The 26,562-nt window shown below is 47.3% G+C and overlaps 1 pseudogene; it reads right to left on the reverse strand.

Moving 5' to 3' along the window:
* Window positions 1-26,562, reverse strand: part of LOC134338740 (uncharacterized) — a 36,866-nt pseudogene that overhangs the window by 7,701 nt on the left and 2,603 nt on the right.

The raw sequence follows: 26,562 nt of genomic DNA on the forward strand, positions 1-26,562 counted from the left end.
GGAGAGGGCATACAGCACAACAAACATCTAACAGGAAGCCAGAGGATTGGGAAGGTTTTAAAAACCAACAAAAGAGAGAATTATTCAGTCTTCCCCAACCAGAAGCCCTAGATGAACCATGAGTTCCACAATCTGATGTAATCAGAGAGGTCTGGTGACCAAGAGAGTTACACAAGGCCCAGGTACGATCTCTGGAAAACCATCTCATGGGCAAAGTGGAAGTTCCAGACTAAACTTCAATCAACAAAGGGTGGTCGACTGCTGTGGCAGGGCCTGAATCATGTCTCCTCTTATAAAGTTAAATGATGCAACATAGGCGACAACAGTCTTTCGATTCCAGATGAGCTCAATGCCTTCTGTGCTCACTTTGACTGTCAAAACATGGAGGAATCATCAGAAGCTCTCACAGCCCCCAATGATCCTGTGATTTCTGTCTCTGAGGCAGACGTGTGAGCAGCCTTCAGGAGGGTGAACCCAGGAAAGGCATTCTGTTCCGATGGGGTACCCGGCTGAAGACTAAAGACCTGTGCCTACCAACTGGAGTTTTCTCCTGCAACAATGACTATCATCCAGTAGCACTTACATCCACAGTGATGAAGTGTTTTGGGAGGATGGGAATGAAGCATATCAGCTCCTGCTTGAGAAGCAACTTAGATTGATTACCGGCACAACAGGTCCACAGCAGAAGCCATTTCATTGGCTCTTCGCTCAACCCTGGAACATCTGGACAACAAAGGTGCATACATCAGGATGCAGTTTATCAAAATACATTTCTGCATTCAATACTATCAACCTGAAGAGTAATCCATTAACTTCAGGACCCTGGCCTCAATACCTCCTTGTGCAAATGGATCCTCGATTTCCTCACTTGCATACTCCAGTCATTTTGGATTGGCAGTGATATCTCCTCCACAATCTCCATCAGCACAGATGCACCACAAGGCTATGTGCTCTACTCGCTACACTCAGGAATGTGCGGCTAAGCACAGTTCTAATGCCATACTTAAGTTTGCTGACTACACCACAGTTGCAGGCTGAAAGATGGCGATGAATCAGCGTATATGAGAGAGATTGAAAATCTAGCCAAATAGTGCCGCAAAGCAACCTCTTACTCAGTGTCAGCAAGACCAAGGAACTGATTAATGAGTCAGTCTGCATCAGAGGATCGGAGGCGGGGAAGGTCTGCAACTTTAAATTCCTCAGTGGCATGGTTTCAGAGGATCTACCCTAGGCTTAGCACATCAGTGCAATTACGAAGAAAGCTACTTCCTTTAGAGTTTGTGAAGATTCGGCATTGCATTTTCAACTTTGCAATCTTCTATTGATGTATAGTGGAGAGTATATTGACTGGCTCCGTCACAGCCTGGTGTGGAGACACCATTACCCTTGAATGGAGCATCCTACAAGGATTTTCCTGTCCATCATGGGTAAACTCTCAACACCATGGAGCATATCTACACAGAACGTTGTTGCAGGAAAGCAGCCTTCATCATCAGGGACCTTACACCCCCCTCCCACCTTCAGGAAAAGGTACGGCAGCTTCAGCACTCAGACCACTAAGTTCAGGAACAGTTACTACCCCTCAACCATCAGGCTCTTGAACCAAATGGGATAACTTCACTCAACTTCATTTGTCCCATCACTGAACTGTTCTCAGAACCAATGGACTCAATTTCAAGGACTCTTCACCTCATGAGCTCGAATTTTATTGATTATTTATTAATTATTATTTATTTTAATCTTTCTTTTTGTTTTTGTGCAGTCTGCTGTCTTTTGTAACCCGCCCTGTTGTCATAGTCTTTCATTGATACTATTATGGTTATTGGATTTATTGCGTATGCCCGTCAGAAAATGAAGCTCATAATATGGTGACATATATGTATATTCATAATAAATTTACTTCGTGTGTGTGTGTGTGTGTGTGTGTGTGTGTGTGTGTGTGTGTCTGTCTGTCTGTCTGTCTGTAGGTGTATAGGTCTCACTCTGTGTACGCCAGGTGTGTACTTGTGTCTCAGGGTGCTGTGTGACGGTAAGTGAGACTGTGTGAGACAGCGACTGTCTGTGGGTGTCTTTGTGTGTGATTGTGTGCATCAGTGTGTAGGTAGGTGGGTGATTGTGAGTGGTGGGTGGGGGAAGAGGAGGGATTGGAGGAAGCACAGGCCGGGGACTTGTCCATCTCACTCACCAGCAGACGACGACGGCTGTGACGCATCCCCATGACGGACAACAGAGCTCGCCGGGGCGAGAGTCCTCCTCCTCTCTAGGGTCCCGACGGCAGCGGCGGGAAACAACAAGTAGTAGCCACAGTAGGTTCAGGCCCAGGCCCGCGGCAGTCACGGCAGCCAGCACCACGAAGGTCTGCGGGGTTCAGAGGTAAGGAGAGCAGGGAAGGGTGTAGAGATGAACTGAATTAACGAGAGAAGATGCGAGATCAAAGGGGAGAGTTGAGGGAAAGAGAGAGAGAGAGCGCACAAGGACGATGAAGAGTGTGAGAGACAGGGAAGAAGAGAGAGTGGGAGCGGGAGACAAGAATAGAACAAGGGAGGGCAAGTAGAGCAATGGGGAGCGAGTGAGCGCGAGGAAGGAGAGGAAAGGAGAGAAGGCGAGAGGAATAGAGACGATCGCCTGTGAGAGGGAGTGTGTTAGATTGTGAGACAGAGTGAGAGGGAGGGAAGGAGTTGGGAAACACAAGAGAGCGCGAGGGCGAGGCAGAGAGGAGTAGACGGGGAAGGGGAGGGGGTGGAGTGGTACGCAGTGGACGAGGAAGGAGGGTGAGTGTGGAGGGGCAGGGTGCATGGAGACAAATTTGGAGGGAGTGGTAGTGGAGGACTGAGAAGTGTGGAGACGAGCGGAGGAGAGGGTCCTGGAGGATGACGGAATGTGGGAGTGTGGAGGGAAGCAGAGGAGGGAGGGTTCTGGGGAAAGTAGATGCAGGGGGAGGGGAGTAGGGAGCGATCTGGAGGGTAGGGGTTGAGGGGAAGAGATGACGGAGGTGGAAAGGATGAGGGAGTGTGGAGGGGAAGGAAGGAAGAGGATGGAGGAAGGAAGGAGGCGTCTGGAGGAGGGTCGATGAAGGACAGAATTGTGTAAAGGGGGTAGGATAAATTGTGGAGGGGCACAGAGGAAGGGTTGTAGAGATGAGGAGGGTGAGTTGTGTGAAGTGGACAGGGAGTGGAGGGGATGAGCAACGGAAGACGAGAGTGTGGCATGCGGACGGGAGTGGTGGAGCGTGGGACGCAGAAAGTGCACCCCCTGCTGGCCGTTCAGGCTGCACCTTCCAAACCCAAAGGCTCATTCTGGTCCCCGCCAAATACACGGATCCGTATGGGGGAGAGCGGACTTCTCTGGAGAGCACACTGCTGTCCCGACACTGTAAGGAGTCTGGGCAGTCGCCCTGTGACCTCTTCGTTCAGGGATGAGCGTCCGGGGCTGCAACAGGCGGATGGGGAATGATCTAGCCCAGGGAACGGTCTATCCGGAGATATCTGTGTCCCTGTACCTGCTGGTGTTATTTTCAGAGATGCTCGTACCTTGACGGGATTATTTCCGAAGAGCCCTCTTTCCCTGTTCCCTGCCAGATTTATTCCTGGAGACCCCATTTCTCTTTATAATTGATGGGATTATTGCCGGAGATCCCTATATCCTTGTACAGTGTTGGGATTATTGCTGAAGATTCCAGTCTCCATACAGACTGCTGGGATTATTTCTAGGGTTATTGTACTCTATTGGGAAGATTCTTAGAGTTTCCAGTCTCCACGTACCCTGCTGGGATTACTTCCAGAAATCTCAGTAGCCCTATCGCCTGCTGGGATTTTTTTTCGGAGATTCCAGTCTCCCTGTACCCTGCTGAAATCACCTCGAGTATCCAGCCTGCTGGGATTATCCCCAAGAATCCCAACAGCTCTGTACCCTGCTGGGATTTCCCCCGCTCATCCCAGTATCCCCTCTACCCTGGTGGTGTTATTCACGGAGATTCCAGTGCCCTGGGATTCCCGCCATTGCGACCCCGTAGCTGCTGCTGGTGCAGACACTGCTCCCTCGTCTGCTGGGAGGAGAAAGTGGGGGCTGGGGCTAGAGGGGTCAGAGAAGGAGGGAAGTTTGTGGAAGGATCCGTGGGTGAGGAGGCTGGAGGGGAGCGGACTTGAGGAGGAGGGCGGAGGGGAATGAAAAGGAGTTGTCGGAGAGAGGAGTGTAGAGATTAGGGGAATGCGAGTGGGAGGGGAAACGGAGGGGTTCGGGAGGGGAGAAGCAAGGGTGGAGGGCAGGGGAGAGGGAGGTGCGTAGTAGGGAGAGGGATGAAGGGGAGAGTAGTGTGGAGGAGCTGAGGGTGGAGCAGGTGGTAAATCAGTGGGTGTGAGGTGGGGAGGACTGGAGGTTGGAGGAGTGTGGAAGGATGGGGAAGGGAGGGGTTGGGGATCTGTATCGAGTGGAGGAGAGGGTGCGGAGGCGTGGAGAGGGAGGGAGTAGATTAACGGGGGATAGAGGACGGGCAGGATTAGAGGCGATGAGGAGTGTGGTGGAGTGTCGAATAGAGTGTAGGACTCAGCCGGAGCACCTCCCTCCTTGCTCCCCGACTCCGTCCTCCTCCTCCTCCATCTCGGGATGAGGGGATGTCATTCACCCCTCCCGCCGTCGCTCCCTCCTTTCCTTCCTCCTACCTGCTGGTATTCCCAGTCACGAGGAGCGAAGAGCCCGTCGACCCGCTGCAGTCGCAGGTTGTAACGCGGCAGCTGGTGGAGGGCGAGAGCCCAGAGAGAGGGCGTGTAAGCCAGCTCCCCGTCCATGGCTCCAGCGGAGAGCAGAGGAGACAGGGACACCGCCGGAGGATGGGGGCGACCAAGACCTCAGTACCTCCCTGTATCCTATTGATACTCATTCTACCACACCAACTCCACCCCACCCCCGCCAACCTCCCTCTGACTGTCTCTTCCCCCCGAGACAGCGCGCCGGCTGTCACCGTTCTTGACAAAGCCCCAGTTGTTTTCGAGTCTTGGCGGACTGCTCCACACAGAGGGGAGGCTGGATCTACTCCAGAGGAGTGGGATGGTGTGGGCGGGGGTGGGGGTGGCGTGTTGCTGCTGAAGGGAGCACAACACCTAACGAAAGACCCGAATTGTGAGGACACGCCCTTCTTCCTCCCGCTTTGCCCCTGTGTCCATTCTGCCCATCGCCTTCATGCAATCGCACTCTCAGAAAAAATAAATCAAAGCACAAAAGTAAGACCATAAGGCAGAGGAGCGGAATTCGGCCACCCTGCCTATCCAGCCTGCTCCGCCATTCCATCATGGCCGACGTGTACTTAGTAGCCAATTTATTAGGTACACCTGCTCGTTAATGAAAAAAATCTTACCAGACAATAATGCGACAGCAACTCAAAAAGCACGCAGACATGATCGTTGGTGCACCCTGAGGAAACGTACGAGGTCACGGGGCGAATGTCCAAGCTCCTTACAGACAGCGGCGGCAAATGAACGCAGGTATTTGGCGCTGTAAAGCGGTGCGCTAACCGCTATGCTGCCATGTCGCCAATTTGTCCTTGCTGGCCATAATTCCCACCTAAGCTACACTTGGCTCTTATGCCTCTAAACCCTTCCAATCCTTGTTCGTGGAACATAGAACAATACAGTGCATGCCCTTTGCCTCATAATATTGTGGCGACCTTTAACCCCACACCAATCAATCAAATGCCTCCCTCCCACATACCCCTCTATTTTTCTTTCATCCACGTACCTATCTAAGATCGAGGACCTCCGCTTCATCTGCCAAAAGTGGTAGCCCAACATCTTATTTCTGATTCCTTTTCCCGTCCCGACATGTTGCCCCATTGCCTTGTCTTGTGCCAGCGCGAGGTCGCCCTTAAGGTGGAGGAGCATACCTTATATTCCGCCTGGGTAGCCCCAGACTGAATAGCGATTACTCCTTCCTTCCCTGCCCCTATGCTCTTCTATTCCCCACTCTGGCCTCTTGACCTCTTTTCACTTCCCAATCACATCCCCCTGTATCTCTCCTCCTTCCTCTTCTCCTAAGGTCCACACTCCCCTCCTATCAGATTCCTTCTCCTCCAGCCCTTTAGCGTTCCCACCCACCTGACTTCACCCATCACCTGCTCGCTATCCTTCTACTTCTCCCCCACCTTTTTATTCCGGCGCCTTCCCCATTCCTTTCCAGCACTGGAGAAGGGTCTCGGCTCGACTCTCTATTCACTTCCATCGATTTTCTTGACCTGATGACTCCCTCCAACATTTTGTGTGTGTCCCTGATATATTTGCCTCCATGAGCACCTCTGGCAACGAGTTCCACCCACCTACAACTTTGTGTAAAACACCCACAGTACTGTTCACAAGTCATAAACGCATATATATCGCTAGGGAGCCTCAGACTTTTACACAGTACAGTACTATCGAAATTTTCTGTGCTGCTGCAAAAGAGGAAACACATTTCATGAAATATGTGAGCGATGGTAAAACAGATAAATGGGTGTCTATTGTGGACCGAGAGTGCGAAGGAGGCATGGGTGGGGGGAATCATTTTTTGGGAGAAGGGAAGGGACAGAGGAGGGAGTGGGAAGCACCAGAGTAGTATCTGTAATGATCAATAAACCATTTGTTTGGAATCATATAGCCTTGCCCGGTGTCTTAGGGCCGGGTGTGTCTGCACCGGCGCCACCCCCTGCCCCTAGCATCTCTTCTCTGTCCCCTGTTCCACATCTCTCGCTAATTCCACCATCCAGATTTACAAACCCGCTCTCCGCTCCACGTTTTCAAATACAATACCGTGGCACCGCGGCTAAATGTATGTGACTAAAACTTTTGTACAATACCGTACCTCTGACGTCTCCTATTCCCTATATTTTCGTCGAATTACCTTAAAATTATGCCCTCCCGTGTGAGCCAATGCTGCCCTGGGAACAAGGAACGGGACGTCCACTCTAATCATTCTTCTTATCATCTTGTATATATCTCTCTGAAGTCAGGTTTTAATTTTGTTGGCTCCAAAGAAATTAAAGCCCTGGATCGTTGAGTTTTTTTTTGTCGTTGGACTTTTTCTCTGTTCTAAATCATACCAATCCATATACTCGTTCAAATATCCATCTCAGACTCTAACCCTCTCTCACCCTACACCTTCCCTTTTACCCCTGAGCCTCTCTCCCAGACCTGACGCGCTTTCTGGACCCTGACCCCCCTGCCCCGCCTTTCAGCAGAATATTCCCTCTATTCCTCGACAACTCTTGCACCCCGACCACCTTTTGCAACCCCGAATTCCCTCTCACTCTCCCATCCGGACCTCCTCCCTCATACCCCGAATACCCTCTCACTTTCCCATCCGGACCCCCTCACCCAGGCCCTCTCTTTTCCTGATCTTCTGTCACCCCGACCAGTCTCTGAATCCCGCATCCCCTCTCGCACCATGTCCCCCTCTCGCCTCTTGCACCCTATCTTCCCGTCTCTCTCATCCGTGTCGCCACTCTCATCTTTGATTCCACTGTCCGGCCCCTGGTCTTCCTCTCTTTTGAGCCCTCTCTCACATCTTACTTTCTTTCCCTCTCCTATGTTTCAATTCCCTACGTCACCTCTGAACACTCCCCCTCGTCTCTCACTTCTAAGTCGGTCTTTCACCTCACCGGCTCTCTTTTTTTTAAATTTAGAGACACAGCGCGGAACAGGCACCTCAGGCTCACCGAGCGTCGCAGCTCAGCAACCCCCCGATTTTACCCAGCCCAATCAAAGGACAATTTACATTGACCAATTAACCAACTAACCGGAACGCCTTTGGGGGGAAACCGGGTCACCCAGATGTAATCCACACGCACACGGGAAGAATGTACAAAAGTTCTTTCAGAGGAGAACGGAATTGTACTCTGAACACCGACGCCCTGAGTTGTCATAGCGTTGCGCTAACCGGTACGCTACCGTGGTGCCCCAACCCCTTTCTGCCTCCTGCCTCTCCCTTCTCCCCTCTTGGCTCCTCGCTGTCGCTCCTGGACCCTGTCTTACCCCTCATATTCACTCCCTCACCACCTCTGAACTCTTCCCCACTTTCCCTTATCTGACTCAGGATTCTGAACTTCAAAATTCAAAAGAATATCATCAAAGTCCACAGATGTTAACGTAAACTACCCAGAGATTCATTTTCTTGCATTCACAGAAGATCAAAGAAATACGATAGAAACTATGTTCGAACGAAGACAGACTGTGCAAATGTAAAAACAAACAAACAGATAAATAAATAAATACCGCGTCACAACCACGGATTCGGCAGCGCAGTAGATACGGAAATTGCGCTTGTGAATCTGCACGTGTCAGGTAATTATTATTTAATCGTGATAGTATTTGTGTGGTGGTATAGTGTAGTCTGCGGTGGCCAGTGCTATCATGTTTGCTGTTGTGTGCTGGGGCAGCAGGCTGAGGGTAGCAGACACCAACAGAATCAACAAACTCATTCGTAAGGCCAGTGATGTTGTGGGGATGGAACTGGACTCTCTGACGGTGGTGTCTGAAAAGAGGATGCTGTCTAAGTTGCGTGCCGTCTTGGACAATGGCTCCCATCCACTACATAATGTACTGGGTGGGCACAGGAGTACATTCAGCCAGAGACTTATTCCACCGAAATGCAACACAGAGCGTCATAGGAAGTCATTCCTGCCTGTGGCCATCAAACTTTACAACTCCTCCCTTGGAGGGTCAGACACCCTGAGCCAATAGGCTGGTCCTGGACTTATTTCATAATTTACTGGCATAATTTACATATTACTATTTAAGTATTTATGGTTCTATTACTATTTATTATTTATGGTGCAACTGTAACGAAAACCAATTTCCCCCGAGATCAATAAAGTATGACTATGACTATGACTATTTAACTCCATTCTTGCCGTCGTAGTGCTTGTCGAGACTTGGACAGAGCACAGCAACGCTTCGCTGCTGTTTTGCATTCGGCCTTTCCCTGAGATATTGGACTTTCAAATCAACTGACTCTGAAGACTAGCGGTATCCGTTTAATGTTTAGATGTTCTTTTCAACCGCAGTGTAGGCTTCGTTTTCCTTTGAGAGTTTTAGTCAACGGCTTCGTTTGGCCTAGCGTTTATTGTTTTATTTTCCCTTTAACACTGTTCGTATTAAAGTCCGTGAAATATCGACCTGCTTCAGTGTCGCTCACTCCGCACTTGGGCCATATCCGAACCGCGGTGACAAACTGTGAACGTGAATTGTAGAGTCCGCGAAATCATGTTCGTAGCTTGTGGCATCAGATCAATGTTGAGTTAAGAGAAGTTATCCATGCTGGTTTAGGAGCCTGACTGTTTCTGACCCTGGTGATGTGCGACCTAAGGCTCCCGTACGCCCTTCCCGAAGAAGCAGCAGCGAGAAGGAGCATATTTTGGAGGGTGGAGGTTCTTGATGATGGAAGTTGCTTTCATGTAATCCCAAGAAGGCGCCCTAACTCATCTTTTGTGCCTGACTCCTTCTTCCAACTCTACCAAACACGTTATACCTTCCGAATCCCGTCTCAGCCTGGGCTCTTCTCCGCCATGTCTCATCTCTTTTGCACCGCTTCCTCCCTGCGATCCCTTCCCTTGTTGGCCTTGCCTCCCCCGATCCTCAGTCATCGCCCCTCTGTTAACACCGTCCCCCATTTTTCTCTGTTATTTCCCATCGCTCTCAACCCCATCTCCCTCCATCATACTCACTCTGTCCTAGTCCCCTCTCTGGTCCTACATTAGGTAACAACCTCTACGCACTTTCTGCAATAAAACTCCACAGATTTACTGTTGAAATCTATCTTGAGTATTTGCACCATGCTCTGTACGGCAATTCGAATGCGTAGAAAAATAAGAAGTTACAGTGGACTCTGCCAAAGATATCACGGCAGTATCTACGGAGGAGAAAAAAACAGTCGACGATTTGACCAAAGACCTTTCAACTCACCAAATACTTATTTCTAAAGTTTTGGAACACCATGACCCCTTTGCATAGAAACGGACGCTGGTTTTGTCCTAATTCGAGTTTGATATTACTGGCATATGTGGTGACGTTAATTTTGTAGCCCCAGAGTAATGATATACGTGATAAAGAAATATAGAGAAATAACCCTGAATATATATATATAGTCTATTATTTAGCTAATACAATTTAAAATAGGTAGTTGAAAAATAAATATTGTGGTGGTGTTCATGGATTCAATGTCCATTTAGAAATCACAATTGTATTTTACTGAGAAAATTATGTCCATATTTGAAAATTTATGTTCTTTTTGTGAATTCTGCGTCTCTGATGCTATGTGCCTGTGATACTCCAGTCAGTTTTTTAAAATTGCACCTATATATACATGTATTTGTACTTACGACTACGAATTCGACTTTATCACTGTCTGCTGGCAGCCGGGTATAACTACACCGTGGCGTCACCAGTCGCCAACACATTCCAGTGCTGCATCAACTGTCCGTATCCAAGATGTCCTGATGAAGGGTCTCGGCCCGAATAGTCGACTGTTTATTCTGTTCCATAGATGCTGTCTGAACTGCTGAGTTCCTCCAGCGTTTTGTGTGTGTTGCCTTGTACCTCCAGTGCAGCGGCACTTTTGGGCATCCGACTGCAGTTCCAGCTCCTGGCAGCTGGATACACTACAGTGCGGCCTCCTGGCGTCACCCGCATACACGATCTGCCAAATTCCTCCGGAATGTTGATCCGGAATCTGGAGTTCAGAATCCGAATCGGAATCGGAATCAGGATTATTAGCAAAGTCAGATGCCGTGAAATCTGCAGTTTTGTGGCAGCGTCACAAAGTAAGACAAAAATACTACCATGTTACAAAAAGCAAATAAGAATAAACGCTGTAATTCATGCTATGATGTGTTTCTGCTCACACCTTTTTATTGCCACTTTGTGCGATTTTGATCCGCACGGACTGATTCCGCAGGACTGCAATCAACGAACGACACAAAGCTAAATTGAACGGAACTGAATTAAACTAAGCACACCTGGACTATTTCAGTAACTTTGTGGTTTGATCTTTTATATTGTGTTTTTCGCTCGTGTTTTTTTTTACCATTTGCGTGTTATGGTCCTTTTTTTGCGCAATGGAGATTTGATGTGTTTCTTTGAACGGGTTCCATATTTGGTGTCGTTTCGTGGCTGTCTCTGGGAAGACGAATCTCAGGGTTGTATACTGCATTCATTCTTTGATCATAAATGCACTTTGGAATCTTGGAATCTCTGAATCTTTGCTCATTAAAAAGTAGATAAACATACTTACGCACCTATCTATCTATCTGTCGAAATATCTACCCCGTCTGTCTGTCTGTCTGTCCATCAAAGCGCCTACCATGAATCCATCTATCTATCTGTCCACCTATTCATCTACCTATCTATAAATCCATCTATCTATCTTCCTTGCTAGGTATAGATGTAGATAGACGAGCAAACAGATAAACAAATGAATGTATACATAAGTAAGAAGTAAGTAAATAAATACATAAACAAGTAAAGGAATAAATAAGAAAACAAGTAAACAAATGGATGGATAAATAAATTAACAAAGCGACAAATAAGTAAGTAATAAAAACGAGAAATTCTGCAGATGCTGGAAATCTAAAGTAACACACGCAGGTCGGGCAGCATCAGTGGTAACGAAAAGAAGTAGTCGACGTTTCGGGACGAGGACCTGAGACCTTCAGTGCCTCAGGTCAGGCAGCATCCATAATACCGTGGGGTGGGGGGGACGAGGGAGCAGAGGAAGGAGATAGAAACGTGATAGGTGAAGCCAGATTGGGAGGAGAGGTAAAATACTGGAGAGGAAGGAATCTGATAAGAGAAGAGAGTGGAACAAAGGAGAAGAGGAAGGAGAAGAGGCACCGGGGGACGTGATAGGCTGGTAAGAAGAGGTAAGAGATCAGAGCGGGGAATAGAAGAAAAGGGGAGAGGGTGCGAAGGAGAGATCGATTTTCATGCCATCAGGTTGGAGGCTACCTAAACGGGAGATAAGATCTTTGCACCACCACACGTGGCCTCGGCGTGGCATTAGAGGAGGCCATGGACTGACAAGTTGGAATGGGAATCGGAATTAAAACATTTGGCAATTGGGAAGTTCTGCTTCTGGCAGCTGGAGCAGAGGAGCACGACGAAGGGGATCCCCCAATTTATGATGGGTCTCACCAATGTACAGGAGTTCGCATCGTAAGCGCCCGCCACAACAGCCGACCCGGGCAGATTTGCAGGTGAAGCGTTGCCTCATCTGGAACGAGAGTTTGGGGCCCTGAATCAAAGGCGAGGGAAGAGGTGAACGGGCCGGTATAGCACTTTAGTCCACTCGTAGGGATAAGTGCCGGGAGGGAGATTAGTGAGGAGGGTTCAATGGACAAGAGAATCACGGAGGGAGTGAGCCCTGTGGAAAGTGGAGAGAATGATGTGTTGATGCAAAGGCTCTTGAGGTAGTTGGTGAGGACAAGTAAGTAAATAAGTGAATAAACAAATAAATAGTTCAAAGTGGCCCATTGTTGCTCAGCGACCATCCAAGTAAACGATAAGATATAGCAGCAGAAGTAGGCCATTCGGCCCATCGAACCTGCTCCGCAAAGCTCCGCAAAAGTAGACAGACAGCTAGCTAGGTAGACAGACAGATAGGTAGAGGCTGTTCCTAAAACTTTTAGTGTTGGTCTTAAGGCTCCCTGATGGTAGTAATGAGAAAAGTACGGGGTGCTGAGCAGCTGCAGCTGCAGTCTCTTTTATGTTCACATTGACAATTCAAAAACTCAGCTGCTCAAGCAGGATCGTGGAGGGAAAGATCTCGTCGAAGTCTTGCACCAGGCTCATTCATCCAATTTAAAGTTTGTAGCTTAAAATTTTGCTTCCCATTCAGAGGAACGCTATACAGAAACGAGAACACGCGATGTTTGACTCAAGATGGAATTTCTAGTTCTTCTTGAGCGTGTCCCAGCTGAACTGCCTGAGATGTTTATTACACCTAAATGTTCATTGCTGATCGGACCATGCTTCACGGTAGACAGTGGTAATTCACCTCGTACCGTCGCCACCAAATAATGAAGAAGGAATCTCTGGGAATTACAGGAAAATGGGGCAAGTTTGGCCAATAGTAGAGGTGGCTTAAAGGTCACTTATAGTACAAGCATCTCCTAGATTAGAGCATTGAGTACGGGAGTTGGGACATTCAGTTGCATCTGCACAAATTGTTGGCAAAGATGCTCCTAGAGAACTTTGTACAGTTTTGGTCATTCTACTACGGTAGAGAAGCAGATAACCTATAAGGAGACATTGGCAAGGATAGATCTGTTTCCTGGGAGCGTAGGAAGATGAAGGGCAGCCTTACAGAAGTGTTTAAATGTTTAGATAGGGCGTGTGGTAGCAGTATTTTCTCCCGCCTATGGTGGTCCAAAACTTGGGCGCACAGTGAGAGGAGCAAGATATAAAAGGGACTTGAGGGGTAACTTTTTCATGTTGATGCTGATGCGTATATGGAGCGAGCTGTCACAAGTCCATTCCATACATTCAATACATCCGCGCTGTATTACGTTCAGACTCTATAGTTAACTGGAGCAGAGACAAACGAATGCATATTGGATTATAGCAGACGCTCAGGGGATCTGAATGCGATATAACCCAAGTTACGACAAAAGAATGAACGGTAACTTGGAATACACAGTTGCACGGAGAGCGGACGATATGACACGAACACAATGCTGGACGAACTCATCAGGTCTGTTACTAGAGACCTAGGCGAGGATGGTTAGAACCGTCTGGTGCGTGTCGTAATAAAGCCAGGCAGTATCCGTGGAAGGGAGTAAACAATCGGAAGTCTCATTTGTCAGTCTCATTAGAGACGACTCCCGCAGAGATGAACGAAAAGAATCAAATAATACAAAAGTCAGTGAATTATTGATGAAATTCTGAACTCCGCATGCAACCGCAGAGACTTGTCGCATCACCGTCTGGTATGGAGGCTCCAGCGCACAGACAGGATCGAAACGAGGCGCAGAGGGTTGAAAACGCAGCCCACTGCATCACTGGCACAACCCTCTCCACCATGGACCACAATTTCTAAAAGCGATGTCTTAGGAAGGTCCCACCCTGGGAGTGCCCTCACATCAATACTACCACTAGGGAGGAGGCAGAGAAGGCAGAAGACTGTAACCATATAACAATAACAGCACGGAAACGGGCCATCTCGGCCCTTCTAGTCCGTGCCGAACGCTTACTTTCACCTAGTCCCACCAACCTGCACTCAGCCCATAACCCTCCATTCCTTTCCTGTCCATATAGCTATCTAATTTTACTTTAAATGACAATATCGAACTTGCCTCTACCACTTCTGCTGGAAGCTCGTTCCACACAGCTACCACTCTCTGAGTAAAGAAGTTTCCCCTCATGTTACCCCTAAACTTTTGCCCCCTGACTCTCAAATCATGTCCTCTTGTTTGAATCTCCCCTACACTCGATGGATAAAGTCTAACCACGTCAACTCTATCAATCCCCCTCATAATTTTAAATACCTCTATCAAGTTCCCCCCGCCTGCCCCGGAACCTTCTACGCTCCAAAGAATAAAGACTTAACTTATTCAACCTTTCTCTGTAACTTAGATGCTGAAACCCAGGTAACATTCTAGTAAATCTTCTCTGTACTCTCTCTATTTTGTTGACATCTTTCCTGTAATTCGGTGACCAGAACTGTACACAATACCCCAAATTTGGCCTTACTAATGCCTTATACAATTTTAACATTACATCCCAACTCCTATACTCAATGCTCTGATTTATAAAGGCCAGCATACCAAAAGCTTTCTTCACCACCCTATCCACATGAGATTCCACCTTCAGGGAACTATGCACCATTATTCCTAGATCCCTCTGTTCTACTGCATTCTTCAATGCCCTACCATTTACCATGTATGTCCTATTTTGATTAGTCCTACTTAAATGTAGCACCTCACATTTATCAGCATTAAACTCCATCTGCCATCTTTCAGCCCACTCTTCTAACTGGCCTAAATTTCTCTGCAAGGATCAAAGTTTTAGGAACTATGGATCAAAGTTTTAGGAACAGCTTCTTCCCATTGGCCATCAGATTTGTAAATTGTCCATGGACCTATGGACACTATTTCGCTATTCCATGTTCGCTTTATCTATCTATCTCTCTACCTACCTATCTAGGACAGGCTTGGATAGACACTTTGAGTGACATGGACCATTTGGGCCGGAGGACCTGTTTCTGTGCCCTATGGATCTCTGACTCTATAATCCAACTTCTCCGGGTCTCTGCCCATTTCCAAGGACACTATCTCTACTTGTTGGTTGGGAGAAACACGTTGAACCGAAATTCCTCCCCCGCCACCATTTCTGTTGATTGCTTTGATGTTCGGCACACATAACTCTCCGTCTTGTGTGACCCTATGGTAGCAATGCATTCGAATTTTAAAGTTCAAAGTTCAAAGTAACTTTATTATCGAAGTACGTATGCAGTGGTTTGCATTTAGATTCATTTTCTTGTAGGCATTCATGGTAGAACAAAGAAATACAATCAAATAAATGAAAACCTACGCACAAACACAGACAAACAACCAACGGAAGACAAAACGATGTAAATACAGAAATACACGTTATTTACTGTATATATCTACATGTACACACAGCACTGAAAAATATATATATCACCAGTTAGAAAGGCACACACTATATACAGTATAGCTTGGGTAAATGCAAGCAGGCTTTTTGCAATCAGGTTGGCTGAGACTACAACAAGAGGTCGTGGGTTAAGGGTGAAAGGTGAAAAGTTTAAAGGGAAAATGAAGGGGAACTTCTTGACTGAGAGGGTCGTGAGGCTGTGGAACGAGTTGCCAGCACAATAGGTGCATTGGAGCTCGATTTCAACGTTTAAGAGAAGTTTGGATAGGTACATGGGGTATGGAGGGCTATGGTCGGGGTGCAGGTTGATGGGAGTAGGCAGTTTAAATGTTTCGGCACGGGCTAGATGGACCGAAGGGCCCGCTTCTGTGCTGTACTTTTCTATGACTATGACTATATTTAGTATATATGCTATATATATTAGTGCAGGGATCCCCAACCTTTTTTGCACTGCGGACCGGCCGACCGGGTGGGGGTAGGGTTGCCAACGGACAAGAGTAGCAGTCAAATACGTTGTAGAAAGACTACCACGACCATGAAGCCTTGCGCGGGCACCAGTGACCAGCGCATGCGTGTGCTTGCTGATTTTTTTTCCTCCCTGAAAATCGTTTTTGGCGATTCTGTTCGGGGGGGGGGGGTGTTAATCACGACCGAGATATAAGTGATAAGTGGCTAATACACTCAATTTCGTTTCTAAAAGGGATTATCTAACGAATTTAATATTAAACACACAGCGCATATTTTCCTCGCATGAATATAGTGATAAGTCAATTATCAGGGGAGCTTGAGTTAAGTGTTGAACGAACTTCCAGTAGAAGTGGCAGAAGCAAGTTCGATATTTAACATTTAAAGAAAAAATGGATAGGTAAATGGACAGGAAAGGAATGGAGGGTTGTGGGCTGAGTGCAGGTCAGTGGGACTAGGTGAGAGTAGCATTCGGCACGAACTAGAAGGGCAGAGATAGCCTGTTTCCGTGCTGTAATTGTTATATGGTTATATAAGTAAGTCAATAGCATCATAACATTTTAAGTAACGTTTGGATATTAAACACACAGCGCATATTTTCCTCGTATGAACATATAAAATCATTGCAACCCACCAATATCGCTGAATCAGTGGGAGCCCTGGGCTTGTTTTCCTGCAACAAGACGGTCCTATCGAGGGGTGACGGGAGATAGCGATACTCATACTCGAAGGGGGTTCCTTATGTCCAGTCTATTTCGCAATTAGTTTCCATTGCATTCATTGCAGAAAACTCCGCTCCGCAGAAAAATGTTGGAAATGGAAGCAACGTTTCAGTGCTTTCGTGGCTATTTCAGGATCTTTAGCCTTGACTTTGATCCAGAATGCTGGCAGAGATGTTATGTCAAACATGCTTTTCAGCCCACCGTCATTTGCAAGCTCGAGGAGAATGATCTCCTTCCCGCGCTGACATGGATGATGCGTGGGTAATGACCTCGCGTGCGTTCAAGCTCAACAGTGGGCTTGACAGGGAATGAGGAAAGGCGCAGCTGACTCATATCGCCAAATCATATCGTTTCCTCGCGGCCCGGTAGCACAAACTTTGCGGACCGGTACCGGTTCGCGGCCCGGTGGTTGGGGACCGCTGCATTAGTGTATGTATATTTGGTATATATACTTATACCAAGTATATACTATGTATAATATATACTACCCTTGAATCTCTCATTGTTTAAAAAATGGCTTTATCTTTGAAACCAACGTTAACGACCTCGGTTTCACATTATATTCCTTCTGCCATATGCCCTTGCATACAGCCTTCCCATATTCCCCTTTAGCTCTCAGCATCCTCCTCACACTCCATGAGCGTCTAGTTCTGTCATTCATGAACATTATGCATTGCACATAATCACCTCACCGAAAAGAGTGATGCATATTTTAAACACTTGGGACTCTAGCGCCAATCCCTGTTGCACTCATTTGGCCTGGCCTCTCGTCCAGAAAGTGACCAGGTTTTTTTTTGTATAAAAGCCCATGGTCTCTTTTTCACACAATGATAATGTTCATAATACCATGCACACTAAATTCAGTCTACCACCCCCCCACTCACTATCCTCATCCCCACCTATCACAGCACGCCAACCCTCACTCGATAGAATATAGAGCATAGATCATAGAACATAGAAGATGGAACATTACAGCACAGCACAGGGCCTTCAGCCCACGATATTGTGCCGACCTTTAACCTACTTTAAGATCAAACTAACCCTTCCCTCCTACATAACCTTCCATAGGATCTTTCTTGGTAAGTTTGAACATGTTGGTGCATTTCTCGGGCACTCGATAAACAGCTTCTGAGTTGAAATGTTCCAGGACGAGCTCATCGCGGAAGCCGATCGCGCCTCTTGCTGCTGAGGTGTATGGTGATGCCAGGGTTGCTCAGGTGGAGGAGGGTGTCGATCAGCAGCTGGTATTCACAGTGGGCATAGGTGATGTCCGAGCCCAGGATGACGTCGTAGTCGGAGGGGAACAGAAGCTGGTCCTTGCCCTACGAGAGTGCGGCGGCCCTCGACCGGGGCCGCGCGGGCGTGGGCACGTTGCTGGCGACGTTGTGTTCGATCGGACTCAGCGTAGGAGGGAGGTCGGTCAGGGTGACATCTCCGCCTGACAAGCGGAAGGCAGATGGGATGGCAATGCAGTGAAACGTCTCCGCCATGACCGTATCGTTCGCGTTGCACATCTACACTCACCCTGTTTCCCTGCATCGAGGACCGTAACGCTCCCAACATTAAATACAAGAGATTCTGGAGATTCAGTGTAACGTTGGCGAATGGCGAATAAGCCAGAATAAGAAAGCAGGCAGGTGGGGGGGGGGGGAGGTGGGCGGGGTTGGAGAGGGAAGAGTACAAGCTACATGATAGGTGAAATCAGATGAGGGAGAAGGTAGTTGGGTGGGCATGAAAGGCGAAACTACGAGGTGATAGGTGAAAAAGGCAAAGGACTGAAGAAGGAATCCGATAGGAGAAGAATGTGGACCATGGGAGAAAGGGGAGGAGAGGCAGCGGAGGGAAGTGATAGTCAGGTGAGGGCTTCTTCTCCTTCCCGAGGAAGTCTCAGCCTGAAATATTGACTGTTTCTTCCCCTCCATAGATACTGCCTGACCTGCTGATTTCCTCCAGCAATTTGTATGCATTAGTCTTTCTCGACTACTCAAGTGTCTCAACATAGAGTTTGTATCCTTTACCATCACCCCCTCTAGTAAGGAATTTCAGATGTTAATCACTCATATCCCCTCACCATCAACCTGTGCCCTCATGTATTGGATACGGAGACCAATATTTATCTGTTAATTGTTATTTATTGAGATGCACCGCCGAATAGGTCATTCGGAGCCCAGCAATTCCTTGATTTAATCCTAGCCGAATCAGAGGACAATTTACGGTGACCAATTAACTTACCAACCAGCACGTTATTGCATTGTAGGAGGAACCGGAGCATCCGGAAGAAATTCCTTACAGACAGCTGCAGGAATTGAACCCGGGTCGCTGGTAGTGTAAAGCGTTGTGCTAACCACTGCACTGCCGTGCCAATCTACCCTAGCTCCCATGTTCTCCCGTTTAGTCCATCTCCCTTTCAATTTACTATCCATATACCCGTACAACTGTGTTTTTAACGTTGTAATTGTATCCACTTCTACCACTTCCTCTGCTCTCTCCACATACACACCAACCGCTGTCCGGAAAAACCTGTCACCTCGGGTCCCCTTTAACTTATTCCCTCCTCATCTTAATTGTGTGCCTTGTAATTTTAGACACTCCAACTCCAACCCCGTGAACATACTGCTGATATCCACCACACTTTGTACGAACCAGTTGTCCCTCAGGTCCGCTTGAAATATTTTCTTTCTCATCTTGAACCCACGACCTTTAATTTTAGGTTCATTTACCCCGAGTAGAAAAAATAGACAGTGATAATTTATCTCATATTTGCTTCTCATGAATTTTAAACCTTTTTAAGATCACGCATCAGCCCCTTTCGGACTGGAAAACAGCCACTAGTCCCAGACTGTCCGGTCTTTCCATATAATTCAGGACGTCCAATCCTGACAGTACTCACAAATAATGCCTCACCCAATTTTATATACGTTCATATTGAAAAAGCAGGAGAATGGGTTTAATAAGGAAATAGATCAGCCATGATGAAATTGTGGAGCAGACTCGATGAGTCGAATGGCGTAATTCTACTCCTATGTCTTGTGGTCTTATGGTTACCCTCATCCTCATGCTCCAGACAGGAAGGCTGTACAACGGGTAGTCAAAACTACCCGACGCATCACTGACACCATCATGGATATAAATACAGAGAGGTATGGGAAAAAGGCCAATAGCATCATGAAGGATCCCACCCACCCCACATACGGTCGGTTTGCCCAACTCCCATCAGGGAGGAGGCTACGTAGCATCCGCATCCGGACCACCAGACCGTTCCTATCGTCACTTTATGGACACACAACCAATCTATGTATATAAGCTATCTAGTGTATTTATATTAATAGTGTTATTCTATTATCGTATTCTTTATTTTCGTGAGTTTTCTTTTTACTTTTATTTATTTTTATTCTGCATCGGACCCGGAGCAACACCTGTTTCGTTCTCTTTACACTTCTACCGGAAAGGGCATTCATTCCAAAATCTTGGACCATTGAGACAAGACCAGCGTAATTAATCTCTCCCCATAAATAAGGCCTTACAAACCAGGTAACACCTTGAAGGACCTGTTTTGCACTCTTTCCAGTCTTTCTACAGCGTGACAATCATAACTACAGAAAGTCCTGGAAGTGCCTCCCGATCAGTTCTTCGGAAACATGCAATATAATGGCCAACACATACAAGATGTTGGACAAACTCAGCAGGTCAGGCAGCATCTATGCAGGGAAATGAATCGTCGACACCTCTGGATGAGATTCTTCATCAGGATTGAAAAAGAAGGAAGCAGAAGAGAGAATAAAAAAGGCTTAGGAAGGGAGTGAAAAGGGAGGAGAATGAGCTGGCAGATGATCGGCGAGTCCAGCTGAGGCAGCAGGCAGGAGGGTGGAGGGTATAAAAGGGAAATGTTAGCTGGGAGATGGTAGATGGAAGAGACAAATGTCTGAAGGATGAAGCTGGTCGGAGAGGGAAATGGAGTAAAGCGAAGGAGGAGAATCAGAGGGTGAAATCAGAGACTTCCAAGGAGGAATCTGAGCTGTTGCTTCTATAATGTGCGCCTAGCTACAACTTGGCAGGAGAGGAGGCTGTGGACAGTCATGTCACCGTGAGATCCAGAACTCCAGTATCTGCAGTCTCCGCTCGGCTCGGGTTTTATATTCCACGTCTCGACCGACCAGGGCATTTACGTTACATATTCGTTCTTCACCGCCCCCTGTGGGTTGTCGCTGTGAGTGTAAGAGAGAGAGAGAGAGAGAGAGAGAGTATGTGAAAGAGAGTGTGAGTGTGTAAGAGAGAGAGAGTGAGTGACAGAGAGTATGAGAGAGAGAATGAGAGCGATAGTGTGTGTGTATGTATGAGAGAGAGAGAGAAAGTGAGAGAGAGAGAGAGAGAGAGAGAGAGAGAGAGAGAGAGAGAGAGAGAGAGAATGTTTTCATGCAAAAAATAAACCTTCATAAGAACGGCCAGTGCACCCTGACCTGGAACCGAACGGCTGATGATGGCAGGTAAAATGTAGAAAGTGACTTGAAAGACAAGAGAATGGAAAGTGCGTCGGGAGAAAGTGAATCCAATTGCTAAAGTCCCGCGACTGCCGGAATTTCGCGATTCACACATTCTGCGAGTTTGTACTTTGTGAGAACGTACCTACCCAGCAAGATGGCGAGAATTCCCACCATCCCAGTGCAGGAGCCCTGTTGTATTATCTTCTTTCCAGTGAAATTAGGCTTCTCCTTCTCAGAATACCGACAGAGGACGACGGCCGGTTAAATTAAATTCAGAGCATCAGCTTGGCTGCATTGACACATCTCCGGAACAGGTGCGGGAGAGAAAAGGAATGGCAGACACAAGACGCTGGAGGAACACGTCGGGCCAGACAGCATCTATGGAGGGTAATCAACAGCCAACGTATCAGGCCGAAACCCTTCCGCAGTACTTCAAAGAAGGAAGAAGCAGCCTGAATGTAGTAGGATGTGGCTGTTGGTGGGAGGGGGAGGAGCACAAGGTGGCATGTGATTGGTGAAAACAGGAGATGGGGTGGCTGAGGTAGAGGGGATGAAGTAAGACGCTGGGAGGTGATAGAGGGACAAGCTAAAGGGCTGAAGAAGATGACATCTACTAGGAGAGGAGAGTGGATCATGGCAGAAAATGAAGGAAAGTGAAGGAAGAGGGAGGTGATAGGCAGACGAGAAGAGAAAATGTAGGAGGGGAGCTAGATCACAGAATGGAAAATGAGATGGCGGGGAGTTAGTAATTACTGGACGTTAGCGAAACGGATGTTTACGCCGTTATGGCGGAGGCTACACAAACGGAATATGAGGCGCTTCTCAACCAATCTGAAACAGACTTTATTCTAGCATCCGAAGAAGCTGTGGACCAACATGTCGGAATGGAAATGGGAGATGGAATTAAAATGGACGGCCACCGGAAAAGCCAGTTTTTTTGTGACGGATGGAGCGAATGTACTCGACGAAGCGACCCTCAATCCGTCAATCCGTGTCGAATCTCCTTAAGACCATAAGACCTAAGAGCGGAATTAAGTTATCTGGCCCATCGAGTCTGCTTTACCACTTCGTCATAGGTGATTTATTTCCCTCTCAGCCCCAGGTCTCCTGCCTTCTCCATGTAACCCTTCATGCCCTGACTAATCATGAATCATCTTCCTTATTGGGGAGAGTTTAAACTAGAATTGCTGGGGAGTGGGAACAGAACAGAAGAGATGAAGAGGCGGTTGGCTCACAAATAGAGAAAGCTTGGAGACCGTGCGAGAGGGAGGATAGGCAGGTGATAGAGAAGGGTCGCGCTCAGACCGATCGTTTGAGATGTATCTATTTTAATGCAAGGTGTATTATGAACAAAGCGGATGAGCTTAGAGCGTGGATCAGCACTTGGGGCTATGATATTGTGGCCATTACAGAGACTTGGATGGCTCAGGGGCAGGAATGGTTACCTTGAGTGCCAGGCTTTGGATGTTTCAGGAAGGACAGGGAAGGAGGCAAAATAGGAGGGGGCGTGACACTGTTGATCAGAGATAGTGTCACGGCTGCAGAAAAGGAGGAAGTCATGGAGGGATTGACTACGGAGTCTCTGTGGGTAGATGTTAGGAACAGGAAGGGGTCAATAACTCTACTGGGTGTTTTTTATAGACCACCCAATAGTAACAGGGATATCGGGGAACAGATAGGGATTCAGATTCTGGAAAGGCGTGATAATAACAGGGTTGTCGTGGAGGGAGATTTTAATTTCCCAAATATCGATTGGCATCTCCTTAGAACAAGGGTTTAGATGGGGTGGAGTTTTCTAGGTGTGTTCAGGAAGGTTTCTTGCCACAATATGTAGATAAGTCTACAAGAGGAGAGGCTGTACTTGATATGGTATTGGGAAAGGATCCTGGTCAGGTGTCAGATCTCTCAGTGGGAAAGCATTTTGGAGATAGCGATCACAATTCTAACTCCTTTACCATAGCATTAGAGAGGGATAGGAGCAGACAAGTTAGGAAAGCGTTTAATTGGAATAAGGGGAAATATGAGGCTATCAGGCATCATATTTCAAAGCATAAACTGGGAACAGATGTTCGCATGGAAATGCACGGAAGCAATGTGGCAAATGTTCAGGGGATATTTGCGTGGAGTTCTGCATAGGTACTTTCCAATGAGACAGGGAGAAGATGGTAGGGTACAGGAACCGTGGTGTACAAAGATTGTTGTGAATCTAGTCAAGAAGAAAAGAAAAGCTTACGAAAGGTTCAAAAACTTAGGTAATGGTAGAGATCTAGAAGATTATAAGGCTAAGAGGAAGGAGTTTAAGAATGAAATTAGGAGAGCCAGAAGGGGCCCTGGAGGACAGGATTAAGGGAAACCCCAAGACATTCTACAAACAATTGAAGACCAAATGGATAAGACTTGAGAGAATAGGACCAATCACGTGCGACAGTGGAAAAAGTGTGTATGGAACCGAAGGAGATAGCGGAAGTACTTAATGAATACTGTGATTCAGTATTCACTACGGAAAAGGATCTTGGTGATTGTAGGGATGACTTACAGTGGACAGAAAAGCTTGATCATGTAGATATTAAGAAAGAGGATGAGCTGGAACTTTTGGAAAGCATCAAGTTGACTAAGTCACCGGGACCGGACGAGATGAACCCTAGGCTACTGTGGGAGGCGAGGAAGGAGATTGCTGGGCTTCTGGCGATGATTTTACCATCATCAATGGGGACAGGAGAGGTTCCGGAGGATTGAAGGTTTGCGGATGTTGTTCCCTTATTCAAGAAAGGGAGTAGAGATAGCCCAGGAAATTATAGATCACTGGTTGGTAAGTTGATGGAGAAGATCCTGAGAGGCACGATTTATGAGCATTTGGAGAGGTATAATATGATTAGGTATAGTCAGCATGGCTTTGTCAAGGGCAGGTCGTGCCTTACGAGCCTGTTTGAATTTTTTGGGGATGTGACTAAACACATTGATGAAGGTAGAGCAGTAGATGCAGTGTATATGGATTTCAGCGAGGCATTTGATAAGGTACCCCATGCCAGGCTTATTGAGAAAGTTACGTTCCAAGGGGGCATTGATTTGTGGATCCAGAACTGGCTTGTCCACAGAAGGCAAAGAGTGGTTGTAGACGGGTCCTATTCTGCATAGAGGTCGATGACCAGTGGAGTGCCTCAGAGATCTGTTTTGGGTCCCTTACTTTTCGTGATTTTTATAAATGACCTGGATGAAGAAGTGGAGGGATGGGTTAGTAAATTTGCTGATGACAGAAAGGCTGAGGGTATTGTGGGTAGTGTGGAGGGCTGTCAGAGGTTACAGAGAGACTCTTATAGGATGCAAAACTGGGCTGAGAAGTGGCAGATGTAGTTCAACCCAGATAAGTATGAGGTGGTTCATTTTGGTTCAAGTATGATGACAGAATATAGTATTAATGGCAAGACTCTTGGCAGTGTGGAGGATCAGAGGGATTTTGGGGTCCGAGTCCATAGGACACCCGAAGCTGCTGCGCAGGTTGACTCTGTGGTTAAGAAGGCATACAGTGCATTGCCCTTCATCAATCGTGGGATTGAGTTTAGGAGCCGAGAGGAAATGTTGCAGATATATAGGACCCTGGTCAGACCCCACGGAGTACTGTGTTCAGTTCTGGTAGGCTCACTACAGGAAGGATGTGGAAACCATAGAACGGGTGCAGAGGAGACTTACAAAGATGTTGCCTGGATTGGGGAGCATGCCTCATGATAATAGGTTGAGTGAACTCGGCCTTTTCTTCATGGAGCGGCGGAGGATGAGAGGTGACCTGTTAGAGGTGTATAAGATGATGAGAGGCATTGATCGTATGGATAGTCAGAGGCTTTTTCCCAGTCCTGAAATGGCTAGCAGGAAGCAGGTACAGAGGAGATGTCAGGGGTAAGTCTTTTACGCAGAGAGTGGTACGGTGGTGGAGGCGGATATGATAGGGTCTTTTAAGAGACTCCTGGTTAGGTACATGGAGCTTAGAAAAATAGAGGGCTATGGGTAACCCTGGGTAATTTCTAAGGCAAGGACATGTTCGGCACAGCTTTGTGGGCCGAAGGGGTCTGTATTGTGCCGGAAGTATTCTTTCTTTTCTATATTTGTATGTATACCCAATAACGGCTTCGACAATCGCCTGTAGCAACGATTTCCACAGATTCACCACTCTCTGGCCAAAAAAAAAAATCCTTTTCAACTCCTTTCTAAAAGGACGCCCCTCCATTCTGAAGCTGTATCCTCTCGGGCTAGTCTCCTCTCCATGGGAAACATCCTTTCCACATCATTTCTATCGGGGTCTTTCAAAATTCGACAGCGTTCAATGAGATCCCTCGCATTCTTCTGAATTCCAGTGAATACAGCCCCAGAGTCACTAATCGCTCCTCGCACGACACGCCTTTCATTCCTGGAATCATTTTGGTGAACCTCCTTTGAACCCTATCGCATACCAGCACATCCTTTCTTAGATAATAGGTCCAACACTGCTTACAGTCCTGCAAGTGATGCCTCACCACTGCCTGATAAAGACTCAACATTACGTCTTCACACGGTAGTGTAGTGGTCAGCACAACGCTTCACAGCACAGTTAATCTGGGTTCAATTCCCGTCGCTGCCTGTAAGAGGTTTGTACGTTCTGGGTCCTCCAGCTTCCTCCCACAGTCTAAAGACATACCGGTTGGTAGGTTAATTGGTCATTGTTAATTGTCCCATGATTAGGCTCGCAGTGCATCGGGGATTGCAGGACAGCGTGGCTCGAAGCGCCGAAAGGACTTACTCTGTGTTGTATCTAAATAAATATATTTGCCTTCATCACCACCGACTCAACCTGTAACCGAACCTTTACAGAATCCTGTAGAATCCACACATAGGAAGGGTGGACCGGAAAGAGCTAAGCTGCAACCCGGGCACTCGCCTGCAAACGTGGGAGATAGCGGCAACTGGTGCAGTGCTCGTCTGTACAGTGCCCCTCCGACCCAAGTGGGCTGTGAGATCCGTACCCGTAGCACCACGACTTGGGAGTCCCTGTGCACCTCCGATTTTTGAATTTTCTCTTCTTTTAGAAAATACTCTACGCTTTTATTTCTTCTTCTGGAATGCATGACGGTGCACTTTCCGTCTCTGTATTACATCTGCTCCTTATTTGCTCATTCTCCTAATCTGTCTAAGTTCTCCTGTTGCTCTTTTGCTTCTTCAACGTTATCTGTTCCTCCACCTATCTTCATATCGCCTACAAACTTGGCCAAAGACCATCAATTGCGTCATCCAAGTTAT

The sequence above is a fragment of the Mobula hypostoma genome, chromosome 28 (assembly GCF_963921235.1).
Source record: "Mobula hypostoma chromosome 28, sMobHyp1.1, whole genome shotgun sequence".
NCBI classification, from domain to species: Eukaryota; Metazoa; Chordata; class Chondrichthyes; order Myliobatiformes; family Myliobatidae; genus Mobula; species Mobula hypostoma.